Source organism: Brachyistius frenatus, unplaced genomic scaffold (assembly GCF_029030835.1).
Source record: "Brachyistius frenatus isolate BFR_SWC_R1_liver_20210118 unplaced genomic scaffold, ASM2903083v1 Contig_6, whole genome shotgun sequence".
Lineage (NCBI taxonomy): Eukaryota > Metazoa > Chordata > Actinopteri > Embiotocidae > Brachyistius > Brachyistius frenatus.
This window is the reverse complement of record NW_027210605.1, coordinates 8,285,253-8,301,186: the sequence shown is the minus strand read 5'-3', so window position 1 is coordinate 8,301,186 and position 15,934 is coordinate 8,285,253. Positions and strand designations below refer to the sequence as shown.

The 15,934-nt window shown below is 40.2% G+C and overlaps 1 protein-coding gene across 1 annotated transcript in view; it reads right to left on the bottom strand.

Annotated features, from left to right (window-relative positions):
- casz1 (castor zinc finger 1) overlaps positions 1–15,445 on the bottom strand; it is a 167,454-nt gene extending 152,009 nt beyond the window's left edge. Inside the window, exons 1-2 of the mRNA XM_069689034.1 lie at positions 15,242–15,445; positions 13,683–13,739 (exon numbers count right to left, since the gene is read on the bottom strand). The gene's annotated coding sequence lies outside the window, so the exon portion shown is untranslated. The remainder of the gene's footprint in view (positions 1–13,682; positions 13,740–15,241) is intronic.
- Positions 15,446–15,934: the final 489 nt, after the last annotated feature.

Genomic DNA, 15,934 nt, shown 5'->3' with positions numbered 1-15,934 from the left:
GGCCATTTGTTTGCAGCACTTCCTTGCCCCACAGCACCATGCATAATGCAGGAATGAAAATGTTAACAGTGGCAAATAAAATCGGCAAGGTGCCCCCACAAATCAGGGCAGTTTAGGAGCACATTTAATCATCCGTGCATCGGGGACAACGCATAGCAATTAATTGTGGCATTTCAGAGAAGATCAGGGCCCAATTTTTCCAGGGCCTTTCCAGCTTCTTTCTCATCTGCCCCATCCACTGTCGACCAGTGGCAGCGGCCTCTGCGCTTCTCTTTGAAACATCTCCACATTTTGGCCCAATTATGTTTATTATCTCTTGCTCTCAAGTAGTTGAGAAGAGAACTGCTGTAGCGTGTTGCACAGAATTGCATCAACAGAGCCCACCCAGCAAAAGAAATAACAAAAAACAGGCATTGTTTGAAGAGGGTCTCCCATGTATACACACAACAAGTAATTCCGTCTAGGTCTTGCATTTCTCCAGTATGCTCCAAGACAAACAAGTTACAGCACCATATGGTGATGTCAGGAAAATAAATAATTTAGAGAAATTCATGTGCTGTGCGCAGATGAGCAACCGCAGAAATACCAACACAGGCATCCTCATACTTAACCCGTCTAATAAGAGCCCTCATCATGGGGGCCCACAGAGAGACAACCACAGTATCAGGCCTTAACTGAATTGAGAACTACTTTGGAATTTCAAAGACTGGGACTGGCAACTGTCTCTGGACGTAAGGACAGGATTTTGTGCAGATACAATCTGCAGTGCCTTTCAGCACTTCCTGAACATGAGACAGCCTAATCTAATGAACTGGGGGGGCAAAATCTGCTCAGGCTTTTAGCCCAGTGCCAGCATGCTCACATCTTACTGCAGTCAAAAATCCACTTGTTATTTTTATTCCCGCTGAATTTTCCCTGAGGTGTACTCTGCGTGGCTTGAGTCATCATTGTTCAAGTCTTTAGAGTTGGAAAACACACAAACACGCACACACAAGCTAGTGGCAAGGTTATAGCCACTCAGACACGGGGGCACTCGTTTTCTGCCAACCCCAGGGAAAACTCACAGAGGGCTCCAGAGAGGGAGAACAGAGATGTGCCATGTTGCTGACATGGCAGCCGTCACGTCATACTAACCGGTAAGAGTGATGTGCACAGACAGCACTGAGATTTACTGAATACTGTAGTGGCTCCTAACCAAAACAGTGAAGGGTGTGTGGATTATATGACCCACGATTGCCTTCTTAATACATAAATATCTAAAAAGGAGCATAAAAAAAGAAACATCAACACACAAAATCATTAGACGAGATATCTAGAAATCTTGAGCGACGTCTTGTGATCTCAACACTTCCATCCATCAGATACCAGAAAAGAATTGTTGCAGTTTTAATAAAGTATACAGCAGAAATAGAAAATTGAACAAATCCTAAATAAATTTCAGATCTCTGATTGGTGGCAAGGCCCATTTGTGCAGTTTTTTGTACTTGTGCTTGCTGTGCATTTCTGGTGCACTGAGGACAGGAAGCAGAGAACTGGAGTGACAAAATAAAGCAAATGCCAAGCAAACTGTCACTCTGAAAGCATTACTGAAGCAGATGCATATTCTAAAAAAATGTGCACCAGGCCTTTTTGATTGCTTTTTTTTTTATCTAAGTAACAATGAGATTACCTAATAAAGTCACTGGGATACTGTGACTGCACAGTCAGCATTTTTGAATATGACAGCGTTTTCATTAAATGTTTTTGTATCTTGTAATTTAGTGCCAAGTGGTGATTTCATTCCTTTTTTGTGGTCGCTGGCCAACATAATTTCCTCTCTTAAGAGTTAATAAAGAACATGAAGTTGAACTTAATCAGAATTCAAATACAATAAATTAAGAAACCACTTTTAAGTCACAAAATCCTAGGCTGGTAAGGGGAAAAGTTGACTTCTGAATTTGAAGGCTGCAACGTGGCTGATGGAGGAATCTGCGAACTGCCAGTGTAAAGCATAAATCCTCTGGAGCGCAGTGGTGTTACTCTAGATGACCCCGATTTGTGTTAAATTCCCAACCCTAACCGAGGGAAGGTGCACCACAAACCACAAGACTGTGTCACATCTCAAACTATTTTTAGGCCGTTCCACTTCTCTTCGTAGCTCGACTTTGTAATTAAAGAGATTTGAGAGTTTACAGCCATTCTGTAGCATTACCAGAGAAAATTACTATACATCTAGGAGTGAAACAACAGACAACAAACACGATTTAGATCCGATTCATATCAAACCAACACCATCATTGTCATGGACAATAACAAAGCAGTGCAGAGACTGGAAAATACTGAAGAATGACGGGCTACGGCACTTATCTGATGAACAGTGTCACTGCACAGGAGCGTTACAATGTGACGGATATTGTGACAGATAAATTTTCATTTTGCAAAAATTTTGCTTCCTTCAAATGGTCACAAGAATAATCACAGAAAATAATTAGAGTTAAAAGAAAAATTCAAGCCTGAGTTAAATTAAATCACCTGGATTTCTTGATCAACACACTCGGTTACAGTCAGTGATATCACAAAATGGAAAACTATAAATGGGTATGAGAAGCTTTAAAAACTATAAAATGCTGTGGCCATACATCACTGTCTTTCAAGGACTACAGGTACAACAATATCTGCAACTAACACTTTGATGACTGGTAAAACTGCGGGCTTTTAACATGATGTTTCTCTCTTTAATGTGCACATCAGAACAAAGCAAGCCAACAGAATAAGCAAAACAAAAAAAAAGATGGCCCGAGTTGCTCCACATCCATGATAAATCACTGCCACTTTTATAGCCTCTAATAAGTTGATGCAAAGCCATTTTTCTTCCTGCCCATCGTTCAAACATTTAAGGCATATTTACAAGGAACTTGTTAAAATATTTAATAATATTTAGTGGCAATTTTGGAGCAGCCTGTCACAGTGAAATTTATTGCCTTTAAGTGTTTAAAAAGGCGATGGCATGAATAACAAACTGTCAAAATTTCCTAATTTGCATGGACAGGCCATAACTCCTTATACCTTGCATTAAAAAAAGAGGTTTTTAACAAAACGAGTCATAAAACAAGCATTCAAAGTGAGTGATGGCAAAGACTCTTCCACAAAGTCGCACCGCAGAGACAGCCCCCCCACACACTACAGATGCCTCCGAGATCAAGTCAGCCAATAAAAGGACATATATCCTGCTGCTTTGACTTATTTATCCTGTGTGGATGAGATCAAGATGGAACATCTCCTATAGGCAAGCTTAATTAATTGTGATAAAAGGGCTAATTCAGAGGCTGCACGAGAAAAGTGCGCCAAACAATAATATTCCCCACAAATCATCCCTCCCCGTCAAATATTTCCTCCATAACTTTCTAATTCAAAGTCCTTCGGACGTGAGGCTTTTGTTAAGGAACCTAATGAAGCCAAACAACCTCCCACACATCTCTGCCACTGTCCACACTCCAGACTAAAATCATCAAATGAAATTGCAGCTGCTCGACGTTAAACTCCCTTGTCCTTTGTTTGACTTGAACAAGAAGATGGCCATGTTTGAGGTTGCTTCTTCCACCAGATTCAATGGTTTTCACGATAAGACTCGGTGACCTGGGCCTGCCCCGGTTGTCCCAGTCAGAAAAGGGCCCCCGTTGACACTGATTGCAAGGCTATGAGTAGTCTCTCCCCTGTGCCCTCTCAGTGCAACTCTAATTAATAGCCAATTCATCTTCTCTGATCTGAGCCAGCACATGGAGTAATATATCGTTAGTTTGGCAAGCGAGCTATTAAAGTGTAATAACCAAGTACCAGCACTCGATTTGGAAGAGTAGCACATACTTAACCATGAAGTGGAAACAATTAATTTATTGGAGGATCTCCTGTAACCAATCATTTACTAGCACACACACTGTGATGCAAAAGACATCGCCTGTTGTGTGTGGCACAAGTCAATGACATATTTTGGGCTTGGCTCCTCAAACCCTTTGCACTATGGCCAGTTATGTAAGCCTCATTTAAGCACCAATGTCACACTTTCTGCCTACATAAAGACTCTTCAAATGGCCATCTGCAAGGTAGAAAGTTTATTTCCAAAAGGACCCTGCTCAGTCACAGGTCACCTTTTCACAAGTATTTCTTCAAGGTGAAATACCTTTTATTCTCAATGCTAGAAATGCTCTGACACATTGATGATGCATCACTTTGGACCAAATGATTTACAACATTTCTTTTACTTTGTATTATACTATATCAAAAGACAATGTAAATAACGCAACTCACCAAAAGACATTAACAACAATCACCTACCAAATTTCACCTGTTGCTGTACTTGACATAAAAGCTGCTTGGACTATTTTAATTCTACCAAAAAACTGATTGTTACTATACTATTCTATTCACGATTCAATGCCACACGAGTCCCAATTCTCCTCACTATATATGGGAGATGATCAAATAACCAACTCTTACATACTGATAGCGACACCCAGCAAAGAGCCATATTACATATATGAATCCTTTCCTCAATGATATTTAGCCCAACTATTTAGCAGAGAAAATTTTAACCAAGAGTTACAAATTAGGGATCAAAACTAAGGAAACAGAATACAACAAAGTTTATCGTATTTCAGACAATTAAGGTACAGTTTCTATGAAAGGCAACAAACTGTGTCTGCATCCTCAGTAATGCACCTCAGTACAATAAATCCCTCCTTCAAACTTTGATAATTGCATGAAATGAATAAAAATACATAAGGCTCGCCGTGCTTTTGGCCTGCCTCTGAAGCAAAACATTTAAAACCCATTATTCTTTTTGCAAGAACTAATGACGTTTTTTGTCTCTTCAGCTTAACGCACTAATTGACAGTTTTTTTGGAGGATAGCCCAGATGGAAAAATAAGTACCCCCTTAAAGACCCAACTCCCCTGCTCATTCCCCTAGCTTTAAGTCCCTTATTAATTAAACTTTCACCAAGTCAGGAATTTTTATTAAAAAGATAAAGTCTGCTGTACCGTAAAACAGAACTAGCCTATTGTCTCTGAAGCTAAAATTTTATTTCTATAAATAAAAGAGACTTTTTAATACCATCAGAGGGACTGGGACCGAAGGATCCACACTGTACAGTAATTAGAGGAAGATTTTCATCCCAACTACTCTAAAATTGGTCAGCTTTAACCAATACCCTTTGCTCTAACTGAATAAATGTTCATTTAAGCATCATGGGATATTATTTACTGTATAGCAAACAGAGGCAGCTTCATCCCGCTCGGGGAGAGACAAAGTGTAAATATGTGTTTTGCCATCAGTGTGTGTCTAGCCATACATCTCAGACATCCTGGTACACTGTTGTTCGGGGGGGAAATAAAGCTGCAGCCAAATATTGACTGCAGTTTTATGATCAGTCATCCACTTGATCAATCAAATCCCTCTTGTGTCATTAACTTTGCAACAATATTTGTCAATCAACATCATAAGACAGGGATTGAGATGCTCCAATTAAGATCCTACTGCATTTACGAAAAATATAACTATGTTGTGCTTTTTTTTGGTATAAAACAGGCATTAAAATGCTGACGTGAGGATGACTGTTGGGGTTTTTGAACCAAAATGTTCTGTTACAGCAAGTGCCAACACATTATGTGTTGAGCCATGATTGGTAGATTGGATACAAGCCCCAGAATGAAGAAAATTAAAAACCTGGTCGATGTAGACAAAACTTGAATCCAAAGTAAAGTCTGATTCATAACATCCACAAATACACAATCAAAGACGCACTGAGCTCATCAGTTTTGTACTTTTTTTCCCCCCAAAAGGAAGACAAATTTTGAAACAAACAGTGGAGTATAAATTTGAAATTTATGCTGGGATAATCTGGTGCTCGGAGAAAAAAAAACTGCACTGCTTTTATTCTATTATATAAAAAAGTATGATCAGTGACACCCTATTCTTTGATGTTAATCTTCTAAAAATCATATACATGTAACATATATAGTCTTTAGATTACTGTGGAATGTGTCGACCTGAAAATCCAAAAAGTATCAAGGGTACTTGACGTTTTTTTCAAGGTCCACTGGGCTGTTAAATGCTTTTGAATGAGTATCAAACCCTGTAAGGATGAGATGCTTCAGTATTTCACTGTTCTTTAAATACATTCAGCTGCTTTCAATCACAAATCTAAAGAGAAAACATGCATCCATTGAACGATCCTTCTAAACGATCTCAGGGGATTTTCTCTGGATGTGGGTATCTGTAAAGAAGGCAGAGGAGGTCAGCAGTACAGCTACTTACGTGCAACCTGCAGTGTGCTAGTCAAAACCCTTGTCCTGTCAGTTTGCAATGACACTGAGATGAAGGCAACGCTTAAACAGAAGACTGTGCATACATGCAGTGTTAAGGTGCATTAATTCGCCAGAAAAGTAATGTATCATCTACGGAGGATAATTATGCCACTTCCATAGTCACTGCTGTACAGCCAGCAAATCACAGCCAATTAAGAACCCTTTAAACTTACAAGTCAAGCATCACTTGTTGTGCTGTCCATAATGGGGTTTTATGGATATGAAGCAGTGGGGATGGCTGTATGGGTCTTGTGATGAATGGTTAACTTTACAGGAAATGTGGCCTGAGAAAGAATAGTGCTGAAAACTAAACACATCATTTGGTGCCTTAATTTTTTTCAGGGACACAAAAAGCGAGGATAATAAGAGCATTTTTGGAAGCTGCATGTTTGATCCAATTCTATCATTTCATCCGAGTCACACTTTTAACTTATTCCGAGAGATAAACAATTCAGGCCTGTTTCCCAAATTTTTTGTGTCAGTTTTCTGTATTCTGCTAACGAGATGTCACTAATATGTGCTGGAATGCTGTGTGAACAGACAGTTTGATTGGCCACGAAGAACTTAATGATGTATACCAAATGTGGGGGGACAGCTTCTAAGCGCATATTTTTGTAGACAAACATAGCTGTTGACAACATTTTCCACCCAGTTTGCCATTTCTGTCAGGCTGAAAATCTAAAATTAAGAGCAAAATTTTCCCTAGGTACCAGAACCGTTAACTAATCATGTCCTATTAGCATTTTCTGGCAATTGGTCAGATTGTAAGGACACATAATGAAAAAAAATGGCACTTAGCAAGAAGGAAATCATAATTAAAAGAAAAACAGAATTCCTGCTTGCTTGCATTTGCAGAAAACAAATCTGTTTACCTGACTCTTTTTTAACTAATTCAGGGAAACATAAATCAAACATGGTGTCCATTTACATAAATCCTATTGTTATGTGAATTTTGTTGTATTGTTCCTCAGTGTACATAGCAGCTTATTCGAGCTTAATTTGTGCCACTGTGTCTTCCTGTGAGCAGACCCCAGTCATCTTTAAACGGCTCCATTTAAAATGCAATTTGATTATCTGCCAAATTGCTACCAAGTCTTTCCCTCTGCAGCTTGGGGATGGGGGTAAAAAATTTTAATTAGCATTTGTGCATAAAGGAGAGATCTTTGTTGCCTTGCATTTGAACACGGTATCCCAGAATGACCACCTCTTTCAAAGAGTCATCACCCAAACGATTTCAAACTAATAGATCCAAAGGGAGAGGAGCAGTCCTGGCACGGACGGGTGGGGGAATCACAGAGGTCTTCAGTGGCACTGAAAAAAAAACCCACAGGACATGGCATGTTTAAATAATCCAAAACTTTTCTTTAATCATAGTTTAGAAAATTGGCTGGGACCTTCAGCAGGAGACAGCTGCTCTGCCCCACAGCCATTTAATGAGATTCACCGAGGGTTTCCCTTAAAATATTTATGCTGTCCCATGGCACCTCAATATTGTCCTAGAATGGGGAGATAAGAGCCAAGGAGGTGTGTTGAAGTTCTCCTAATCAATTTGCTAATTACTGGAGCAGCAATAGGAGAGGAGAGAGGAGTCCCTTCTGGCAAGCTGTATTCTAATAAATGCTGAAAAATTTATTTACTCCCTTAGCCAAGAGGAATTCTGAAGTGGGATTACAGCAGAGAGATGATTGAGACAGAGCTGTGCTGTGGTTGAGGTCGCAGTCGAAGGAGCAAGGAGAGGTCTCCAAACATAAAAGGATCTCTCAGGACCTGCACCTTTGCATCTGCTCAGGGAACAGAGATGCTAGACTCTTACAGACTTGGCATGAAACGGCCTGACTGCTATAGCTATATATCAACAAATATTAATGAGACTTGTGCTTCTTGCATAATAAAATAGGTTATTGTGGGAGTTGTTGTGTGCAGTACATGGCAGTGAGTCCAAAACACAATAAATGTATGTATATAATATATGTATGGAAAGAGAGAAGACTAACTAATATTTAATATTATAGGAGCCATGGGGTAGGTCTATTACTTGGAGCAGAGGGCATGAGGCCCAGACATTACACCAGACGTTCGGGTTGTGTGTTTGAAGTCACCTTTGTGCCCTCAGGCACGGGCTGACCCCTGCTCCCAATCTCTAGGACTGAGGGCAACCCTGGACCTGTCAGAGGACACGGCCCACATCTTCTTCAGGGTGGAGGGCAAAATCTGCTCCACCTTTTCAACACCACATTATCTATAAGACCCTTACCTCACCATGGTCTGGAGCCAATAGCCTGTTGCCTGGATCAGGACAGGTCAAAGGTCATCGTAAACTGAAAGCTTGAAGGGCATTATCATAAACTAATCACAAGCCACTATGTCAGAAGTACAGTGAGGTATAGAGCAACTTAGAAACCCTGTGATATAAAGGGCCTTCTACTGACCAATATTATGTGCCACCGCCAAAACTACCACAAATCTGACAAGCAAACTGTGTATTCTCAGTCTGTATATAATCCAGCCAAATTAAAACCCTTTTATTACATAATATTTTTCCATTTGCAAAACTCTGATGCTGATTAAATAGTATTGTAAAACATTAAAAACCCTGGGAGTTTTGTTCAACTTTGGGCCATGCCTATTTAGAGAATTTGCAAACACATTTAAGCCAATATCAATGACACTCCTTAAAGACTGCTTTTGTGTTTTTGCCCTGATGCTTAACATTACCACTGGAAATAAAAGGAAAAGAAAAACATGGACTTATTAGTATTTAAAGTCTCTTTCCATGTCACTCTGTTCATTTCTCCAATCGACTTGTTTCCCCAACTCCCCCAGTTTCTCTAGCAGTCCCTCCAGTACGACTTATCACATGGATCTGAGCGCAATTCCACTGAGAATTGAGGGAAAAACAAAAACACAAAAAAACCTGTTGCTGTGACATTTTGTTCCCTCTCACCTCAACGCACGCCAGTCACAATGGACCGGTGTGTGGGGGATCTGTGTTCACATCACCATGGTGATGGCTCTGTGTCTCCCAAGGCTCCCTGGAGGGGGTTGGAGGGTTGGTGGTGCTGGGGAGAGGGGGGCAGTAATCGAGCAGGTTGCCAACCATGCCTCAACCAGAGCACAGTGGGATGAGGAGAATGGTGAAGAAGACAAGCTTCTTCCATGTGTAATGTGACAACGTTTACAGCCCAGTCAGAGCTACTTTAAGTTCACTATGAGTATCTAAACTCAGCATACAGTAGAAAAGAGTAACTGACACCAAAGCAATCTAAAAAGGCTGACACGTTGCAGGGAAAGTGTTTCACTCCCTAACCTTTAAAAGTGCAAAAAATAGAACAAAATGGTGTAGGTTTATGAGCAAAGGTCTGAAAACATCTGTCTCTTGGTAAATTATCCTTACAAGACAGAAAGGCAGTGAGATGGCATTACACTGAGCAAGACAAAAGACGACTAAAGGGCACACCTATTCTACACAATCAGCTCCAGCTTAATCTGGTTATTTGACTGTTGTCCCCTTCTTGGACAACTAAGCCACCACATATCCAAGAAGACACACAGAGTCGTTATCAAGATTCAAATACACTGGCAACATAAGGAATATCAGATGGAGAAAATGTTTGGGTGATAGTTTTTTTTGTCTATAGAAAAATTAACTGTTAGTCACTTAATTGTGACTATTTTTATTTTAACAAATAGCAGACAGTCGTGCTTTTCCCCAAGTTTTATACTGTTGTCCGTGGGAGGACACTTTCTCAAAAATATTTTGATCATGTGACATGACAACTAAAATTGGAGGTTTGCTCAAACTAGCATCCATAAAGTATAAACAGTATTTGTTGTGAATAAACTGTCAGATAAATTACAGGTTTAAGGGAGAAAAATCACAGTTTGTCTCTTGTATGGATCTTAAACAATTAGCAGATTTTAAAATTTTATTTTTATTGTCAACATAATGTTGGCAAAAAAAGAAAAGTGGAACTAAACCAAAACAAACGGCATGTTCATAGAAGAGTGATACGGTAGTTCTTCAAAGAGGAAGTATTTCAGCTCAGTTTGGATTTAATGACCTAATAATCAGCTTTGCAAGACATAAAGTGGAGCACTTAACTCCAGCATGACCACATGAGCTGGCTCGCCAACACACACTGCCAAACCAAACTCATCCAAAACATGGCCTTATAGGTTATCTGTGCAAGCAGCTCAAAATGACCCATACTTACATGTACTGCAACCTCTAGCGGTTGTAGTAATTATGACGGGAGCAAAACAGGAAGTAAGGTTACATAATATAAAGAAGGACAAAGTAGGAAGCAGGTTGTGATTGGATGGATCAAAATCAGAGCTTTCAGCAAGGACGGTGCTGCTTGCTTTCCTAGAATATACTAGTCCCCCCCCAAAAAACAAAAAAAAGTACACAAGTTAATTTATGTCAATAGTGTACATATTTTAACTCAAACCATGATCTTTTCCCGAATCTAACCAAGTAGCTTAGGTGCGAAAATCTATTGAAACTGCAAACATTTGTGACTTGTGACATCACAAACTTACAGAAGTCTAAATGGCACAGCTGCTGATACAGGCAGTGTGGAATGACATTTTGACACTTTTACAGTATTTATATAGCACTTAGATTTGCTTTATTATCAAAAAAGTAATGGAAATCTAAATTAATACAATGTGGCACCTTTAAAACTGAGGTTTTTGTTAGTGGAGTGTTTTTTTAATGCAATTGTAACAGCAGAAAACATTTATTGTGCAAATTATTCATCACCTTCTGGTGTGGTTTTACTGTGGACTAAGATTAATGTGCCAAACATGTCTCACATCTGATTTGATTAAGGAATAGGAAGACTTCAATATCACTAACACTGTATAATGCACAGGGTGACACAGCACTGGACTGTAAACTTAGTACAGTATATAAATAAATACTGCATTGGATTTCCATTAAAGCAACATGGTTGTACAACCACTGCAAGTGGCTGGCAATTTGTTAAATGAGTTAATTGGTCACCAGTTCATCCAATTCATCTTAATGCTTGTTTCTGGACCACACCCAAGGAACACCGAGTTAGAAACGCACTGCAGTCAACAGTTACTTGAGTATAAATACAAGACTGAATCCTTTGAGGCAAATGGTGCCGAAGTGAGAGCTGTCTCATTTCGATTTTTAATCTAACTTTGTACTTCTCACCTGTCAATTCCCACTTCTTTGCTGAATTATTACAGCCTGCACTCAGTCTTATGGCCAAATACTGCTGTTTTGAGTCTGGTGCAGAACTGTTTACTCATTAAATGCCAGGTGGTGCAGGTAGTGAAAAGCTACAGGCTGGGGGAAAGGCCCTGACCTTTATACACGGTCTAAACGTCCTCACTTTCTCCTTGAACATCTATCCTTAACTGTGCTCCTCTGGTCCCCTCCCTGTCCCAAAGTGGCCAGCTGGGAACGGTGCGCTTGTGCTGACGTCCCTACTAACCTTGGCCAGTGTAAGGATTACCGTGCATTTACACTCAATGCTCCTTCCTTCCTTAAGACTTATTAAGAATGATAATGAGCTCGGAAAGGGGAAGCTTGTCCCTTTCTCGGCTCTGTGAAAGCTCTTCTTTCTGTCTTTCTCACTGTTCACTTGTCTTATTGTGCTCTCTATTCTTCCTCTCCACCCCGTTCTGCAGTCTCTCTCTCTTCCCGAGTCCATGCCGCCCTCTCTCTCCCTCTCTTTCTCCATCGTATTGAAAGGACCCAGGACAAATTACCAAAAAGGCCATTTTCATCTATGAACTGCAGGATTTAATCGATACTTATTTCATGCCTTCAAAATCAACCCTATATTACTGTTGTCTGCGTGATTTGTTTATTTTGCTTTGGAATATTCCTTCAGTCGAAGTGGGGAAATGCTTGGGATGCAATTCACCTTGAACCTCCATTATATTGGATTTTTCTACTGGCTGATCAAGCATGCAAAAAGGACATTTCCTCAGCACTAAAATAAAAACAATAATGATGATTAAAAAAACATGTGTGCTATTTGTGCTGGTATAACGGTACGTGTTGAAGGCGGTGTATTTTTACAAGGAAAACACTGTGGTTGTGGTAGTGTGAATTTGTGTACAAAATCATTACACTGAGGGCAATTGATAAAGCTTATGTGGGGGGGAGGGAGAGAGGGGGAAACAAAAGTAATAGCTCCTGAAGCCTGTCAAATGCCGCCTGGGATTACTGACGCTTATTTGACATCAAAGACCTGAGGTCCACAGCCAAGGTCAAACAGAGGAGGAATACACATGGGTTTAATTCTACACACTCCTTGACAGATGCAGATGGGTACTTATGAGACATGAGGCATTTCGCTGACTGATTGGGCTGCGAGCAATAAGAATGTTGGAGGCACCGCACACTGATTAACCAATGAGATTCTCAACCAATTCAGTGAAGCAGGGGTGCAGCGCTACAAGCAACATTTAAAGTCAATTTTAAAGAGAGAAAGCCAAACTAAAGGCCTTAAGACCACATCCATAAACACGGAAGTATGCACACAAACCAAGTTTCAATTAAAACAGCCCAAATGGACAATAGCATCTCTTTAGCAGCTTTACTTTCACCTATAGTGACAATGAAAAACTATAGCAGGAGGAAGGCAGAGAGAGCAGACGAAAGAGAAACAGAAAGAGAAGGGCAGTGTGCCTGACAGATGGGTATTGCAGTGTCTCATCAATGCCGAGGAGAGATGAGAACCTGTACCACCAGTCTGACAGTGAAGGCTGGCTGGTGTCCAGACTCAAGATGGACCTCCGGACAGAAGACACATGCCGTCACATTCCTGAGCTACACTGAGGGAGCACACAGGATGAAGAGCTGGAAACTGCTTAAACTGATCACTTTACAGCTCTCCTTAGACACACTGTATAACAGTGCATGTACAAACAAGGCACTGAGGTGAACTGCTGTACCCTGTACTGTCACCTGCTGTTGGTTATTATTTCTGGTGACCTCATAAAATAAAAGACATCACTAAAGTAAACTTACCTTTAGGCTGGCTTATGCTTGCTATTCAATACACAAAATGGAAGCGGATTTCATGTCAAAGCATGTGTTTTTAAGCTTGCCTGTTTAAGTACCAAGTGTGTACTTGCTTTGCATGCATGAATACATCTGCAACAGTTAGGTCGCACAGCTGCTGCATCATGAGGGTATTATAGAAAATACCTCAAAAGCACACACCGTGCTCATAATCCATCTTTTTACATGATAAAATTAGTCATTTGACAGCTGATTTGTAAGAGAAAAAAACCCTCAAAGCACAAAAAGAAACATCAAAAGTGAAAAGTGAAAGAAACGTTCATGTTTACCTTGTGTTGTACCAGCAGTGGCATTTTTATTATAGAAGATGGCTTTCCTTGAATGATCTGTTTAACCAAAGACAGGAGGGAGAGAAAAAAACGGATAATTAATTACTTTTGTGAGCTATTGCACGGGAGAGACAATAAACCTGCCTGGTCGCCATGGATATGACATATTTGCTCTGAAAACAACACAATAATTAGCAAAGGAGAAAGATCCGGCGAGAATATGAGAACTGCGGGTTTAAAGTGCCAGTGATCTATTCCTGTCCTCATCTTCATCCATGAGAATAATAACAAACACAGTGGCGCGCATGCACACAGCAGAGACATTTATAAAAGCACACGGGAACAAACAGTGACCCCTTACAAAAGTGTGTTAAATTAAATCTCACGTCATCGTGTTATTTTGAAGAGATCACAACTAACCAAACACGCACAGTACATAATGTGTTTTTTAGCAGATTGTTTGTTCTACAGTAGGTGGGAAGTCAGAAAACCTGCCTTACAGTCACTGAGCAGGAACTGCATTATAGTTACCAAAGCAAATATAGTGTGTCTCTGTGTGTGGTGACAAACAATTTCATGGCCAATAGTTGATATAACATGTTATACAAAGGGTCTTGTAATGTTTCATAATTAGTATAGACATTTTTAGCAATTGTTGGATTAAGGAGATTTCAGTTTGTGCTACTATCAGATACTACTAAAATTAACCTTGTACACATGCAAGATAAAGAGAGAAAAAAAAATCATTTACAGACCATCTTTAACACCAGAACTTCCGCAATTTAGGCTTTGAATATTGATTACATTTATTGCAGTTCCTCTATTTGCACCAAATGATACTATGTGAAGGCTACTACCCGTTTAGAGGCGACCAAAGGAGTTTCACTAAGTTTTTTTCTCGACTAAAACTGGAACTTTCGGGCGCTTCAGTCGCACCCAAAAGTCATTTCTGTCGTTTTTCATGTTTTGGAGAAGTGTCAGTTGACAACGGCAGCGTATATTAAAGGTTCAAGCTGCTGAATAAATAATAAATAACCGCATGTCAGTCCTGTTTTCACGTTGTGTCCCCTGCGCTTTATATTTTGGGAAATGGGAGCATTTGAGTTCGCCTTGACTGAGCAGAAAGTACAAACTATGAGGAAAAAGTTGCACCTATCTGTCGCAACTTTTCAACCGAGCCAGCGTTTGATCGCCGGCAGTTTTCCTCCGGTCTCTTACGCCTTTTAATTTGACCGTTGCGTGAACTATCAAATATCAAGGAAAGCCCGGTGCTCTCGCCGGTATTTTCAAAGGTACAGTAGGTTCACTCCGACTGTATGAGTCGCTGCTGTCGGCGCTGCCGCTGTATCGAGGCTGGGACTCGCACCGCGTTTACTCACGTCAACTCTCTGTCCTTTCCAACATCTTAAACACTGCTTGATAATGCCATTTGTTTGAGTCGCTGCTGGAGCGAGGGGCACTTTCATGTCCCTTTTTTTTTTTTTTTTTTTTTTCTGCGTAAGAGTGACATGTTTGCAGATGAGATGAGCAGTAGTTGAGAGGAAAAGGAAAACTCTTACCTGTGTTACTTCTCCGCTGTCTTTCGCTGACTTCCAGCTCAAAGGGACGCGTGTGTGTGTGTGTGTGTGTTTACGGCGGGTGGCGTGAGCGCTTTCATCATTAAAGTTCCCACATTTTTTTTTTTTTTTCTGTTTTTTGGGGTTTTATTTGTAGCAATTTCTAATTCTTACGGGGCGAGTCGCCCGTAAGATCTGCCCTGGAGACCGGCTCCAAGTGGGAAGAGGAGTCCTTAATTGAATTTCTCGGTTAGCAGGTGTTGCTTGGAAAACCTGAACTGGAGTTTAGTGGTGATCTCATCTGAGCTGACAACTTAAAACAGTTTACTTTATAGAAATATGTTGGGTTTTTTTTCTGAAACGGTACAGTGGGTATTTACGATTGAAACTGGATCTTTAATTGTCACCTTTAATCACTAGATAATTAAGCATCCTTAGACTTAACGCCAGCTAGGGAAGCATCTTTTTTCAGATTAACCAAAACGCCAATTAATTGTCCCGTTTGCCCAGGCACTGTAGTGGTAAATTGTGGTCATTTGTTTGACAGTCAAAGTTAGTACGTGTTGTATAAACTTTTTTTTCTTTTTAATCACAATAGGGCAAAGATCCTTCCAATCAAGTTGCTGCAGCTAATGTGACTTAATCTCAACTGACTGGGAAGGTTTTTTTTTATGAAAAATCTGCCATATGAAGCTT